This window comes from Pseudophryne corroboree, chromosome 3 (genome assembly GCF_028390025.1).
Source record: "Pseudophryne corroboree isolate aPseCor3 chromosome 3, aPseCor3.hap2, whole genome shotgun sequence".
Taxonomy (NCBI): Eukaryota; Metazoa; Chordata; class Amphibia; order Anura; family Myobatrachidae; genus Pseudophryne; species Pseudophryne corroboree.
Genome location: NC_086446.1, coordinates 94,546,538 through 94,550,830, shown reverse-complemented (window position 1 = coordinate 94,550,830; position 4,293 = coordinate 94,546,538). Strand labels below are relative to the sequence as shown.

The 4,293-nt window shown below is 40.3% G+C and overlaps 1 pseudogene; it reads right to left on the bottom strand.

The window, feature by feature from the left end:
- Positions 1-3,909: 3,909 nt before the first annotated feature.
- Positions 3,910-4,028, bottom strand: LOC134898118 (5S ribosomal RNA; annotated as a pseudogene).
- Positions 4,029-4,293: the final 265 nt, after the last annotated feature.

Genomic DNA, 4,293 nt, shown 5'->3' with positions numbered 1-4,293 from the left:
ATTAATAATGAATTAAGACAGGCCTTGATGGTTCAGTATCCTGTAATACCAGCCTTTTATACTGTACCCAAGATACATAAACGTCTACAGAAACCCCCTGGCAGACCCATTATTTCTGCCAGGGGTTCTCTTTTTCAGCCTATAGCAGTCTATTTAGACAGCCTACTTAACACTTGTGTACAGCGGGCTGACTCATATCTTAAAGACACTACAGAGCTGCTGATAAAAATTGAAAATTTAGGCACTTTGCCCACAGACACATTGTTATGTAGTGCAGATGTCAACAGCTTGTACACCTGCATCCCGCATATCAAGGGTTTGAAGGCGGTACAAGCGTTGATAACTAGAAATATACATTACACAGGTCCACCAGTGGAATTCTTTATGCAGTTATTGCATTTGGTGTTGACCAAGAATTACTTTATTTATGACACCAAATTTTACCTTCAGGTAGCTGGGTGTGCGATGGGGTCCAATGTGGCCCCATCGTACGCCAACGCTTATATGATCATGGTAGAAAAACAATTATTTCATCAGAAAGGATATCTCAGGTTATACCTGAGATACATAGATGATTTATTAATTTTCTGGTCGGGAAGTGAGAGATCCCTGACCCATTTGTTAGATCAACATAATGCTTCGGGACATGAGGTCCAATTCACGTATACCATCTCATCCGCAACAATACATTTCCTAGATGTGAACATTACTTTGACTCCGACAGGTATCAACACCACTATATATACAAAAGAAACGGATAGAAATACTATCCTCAAACATGATAGTTTTCACCCGCAACCTCTGCGGGAGGGTTTACCATACTCGCAGATGTTGAGGGTTCGTAGGATTACTAGTGATCCAAGGCAAACAGAGATGGCCTTGGATGATATGGTTCACAAATTTCAGGAAAGAGGATACCCCCGTAGATTGCTGGATACCATTAAGAGTAAGGTTTCCAGTATGTCCTGGCATGACGTTCTTCATACCAACAGGGTTCCAACTAGCACCAGTCAGGTGCTACCTTGGGTCAACAGATTCAATACCAAAAGTAAAGTTACTAAACAACTGGCCAAAACCTTTTGGCCCATTATCAATACTGATAAAAATTTACCAGCCTTGACAGGTACCAGGCTGCTTCCATGTTATACTCGTGGTCGCAACCTTGGAGATCTCCTTGTGAAAAGGGACATTATGAAGCTTAAAAAGCAAGCAGCAGCCACTCATTTTCTTAGTCAAAAAGCAGGTTGTCACAGGTGTTTGGGCTGCACCACTTGCAGATCCCTAATACCAGGAGACACCTTTACACATCCATATTCAGGGCAAAAATACAGGATCAGACACGCTCTCACTTGTACCACCAAATTTGTAATTTACGTTCTGTCTTGCCCATGTGGCTTAAGCTACGTGGGCAAGACAGAACGACAATTTAGGGACAGGATGGCTGGACACAGGTCAGCCATCAGGGCAGCCTTGGAATCAGGCACCAGCGATCAGCCAGTGGCACGCCACTGTGCCAATGCTAGACACAGCATTGCTAGTATCAGAACTAAATTGATTGATCATGTTCCTGCCAATATCAGAGGAGGCAATAGGAAAAAGCAATTATTACAACTAGAGAGTAAATGGATTTACACCTTGGGAACTGTATTCCCAAGAGGTTTAAATGACTCACTTGGATTACAATGCTTTCTATAGCCTCATCTATGGTATAGATTAGCTTACTGTACAGGCTAGTCCGTTGAAAAAGAAATCAGTAACCCCTTCATCTAATAGCATACAGTAATAGGGGATGAATATAGTGAATATTAGCCAATATTGTCCATACTGCCTATATTTGTCACTAAAGTTTCCTGCTTTTAATTTGTTTTTAACGTTTAGATAAGAATATCACTGCCGCCGGGTTGCCGGGGCAACGGGACGTTATGCAACCTGATTGGCCGGGTGAGGTGGGCGCTTCCGGATGACGACATCCAGGGGATGCGCTCGTCATGACACTGCGGGTCTCGTGGAGGTCGCCGCCGGGGGTGAGCACCCACCTGCGTCTGATCAGGTAATTCTGTGTTTGTTAGTCAATGTATAAATGTCTTGCTTTTGTCACATATCATGTTTGCTAATCCTGACGACGGGCGAAGGCCCAAAACGTTGATCATTAAAGCACGTTTTTGCAGCTAATACAAGTCTCTGAGTGCCGCCAATTTGCATGGATATATATATATATATATATATATATATATATATATGAGCAGTGGGGGTATGGCGCCACAGGTGGATGTGAGCAGATAAATTAATACAGTGAAATACTTTAGTAAAAGACACTCCTTTATAGATATAAGGTGTCAGCTAACCCCTAAATACTCGGCAGGGATAAGCTGCCTTTGGAGTTTAAAATTTGCAAAAAAGGGGAGGATAGGGGTATCTGCGACTTGCAGTGTCTAATATATTAATATAAAAATGAAGAATATTGCAGGACACGGTTTATAAAAAATATCACAATGTTTATTTGTACAATTTAAAACATGATATGGGATAAAAAATATAGAAGGTAAAAGCTTAAAAAATACAAAATACAAAAATGACTGAATAAAAATGTATAATTTTAACTAGAACCGAGGACCAAAAAATTAATAAAAAATAAAAGTATAAAACTGATAATAAATATTTTAAAGATAAGAGAGTGGTGCTTATCTGTAGAAATGGAGAGTCAGTAGAGGTACACCCAACGCGTTTCGTCCTTCAGACTTCATCAAGGGGTGAGGGACTAGTATGCAAACACTCTTATTTATAGCAGCTATGATTAAGGATAAGTGGCTGTGACATCACTTCCTGTTGGTATTCATATTCAGTTTTTTCCCACAAAGTTTAATATCAATGTGGGTAGAAGATTGGGCTGCTAATAATGAGCCCAAATATAGTTTTACCTAACTAAAACGAGACCAGTATATGAAGAAAAACGTCTAAAAACATAAACATCAATTCAGGATGCTTTTCGCGTCATTTCCGCCCCACTTCCTGTGTCCATAAACTCTTACTGCGCATGCGCAGCCCGCGCGACTTCCGGAAGATGTCCTTGTAATGTCACTGCCTCGCCCATCTTCCGGTTGGGCGTATGAGTCCTTCTGACCTTCTTCCGGTTGGGCGGGTACTTTATATCTTCTATGGAGATCGTGGGTTGGGGCAGGATATATAGAGATGCGGCGGCCATCTTTGAATTGGTTTTAGATATGCTTTCAATACATGCGGCGGCCATCTTTAAGGAGCCCATAGATCGCGGACATATCCTTCTATTAAGGAGCAGGAGCAGCTCAAATAAATAAAACAAATGTCAAAGTTAGTTTACTGTTATTGTAATAAACGTGTGTGAGAATTAGCTTACTTTAGAAAGACTGATATCAATACGTGTAGATTGGGTATGTAAAATATATAGTGCTCCCAAACTTTTTATACACAAACGGATTATGTTATTTACACACAGAGTTTACATATTATTAATAAAGGTATCCTCATATTAAATAGAATTAAGCTAGGTGTGCAAATAGAAAATTATGCAACCCTTGTACAGAACAAGGGGAATTTAGATAGCATATTAGGTAAGATTAGGTGAATTATGGAATGAGAGTATACTTATAATATCCAATTAAGAGTGGTGACCCTTAATAGGTAGGGCATAAGTGCTAGAATGAAGTGGGAGGTATAGAGAGATAGCAGTGGGGGGTACGTGACATAATGCTCTGGAGAACTAACACATCGATCGTTTTTGTGGATATGGTGAAATAGTAATTATGTATATATGTGCAACTAGACAATGCACACAATTGACATAATTAAGATAATAAATATCTGTGCCAGAGGAGAGTTAGCTGTGTGTCAATATTCCCTCTAGTATTACCGTTACGAGTCTACTGGTCTACCCTTATACAGTACCCAATCTTCTCAAGTGGTTCCCCACTTGGTACTGATTGGGCCCAACACTGCTTAGCTTCCAAGATCGGGCGAGATTGGGCGTGTGCCAGTGCGGTGTGACTGTATTCATTGGCGGGATGATTTATTCACACAGTAACAGGTTTTTGTTAGGAATAATTGACATTCTATAATTATTAAGGTGCAAAGTGCCAAAGAATAATAAATATACAAATCCATATACGCTTGATTGTTGATACTTCTGTCAGAGAAAAGGTGCAATTTCATATCCCTCATTGAAGCCCAGGGGGTGTATGGTTTTTAATTGAAAAATCCAAAACATTTCTCTTTGGGAGAGCTTCTTGGCCAGGTCTCCTCCCCTGTCACAGCTGGTCA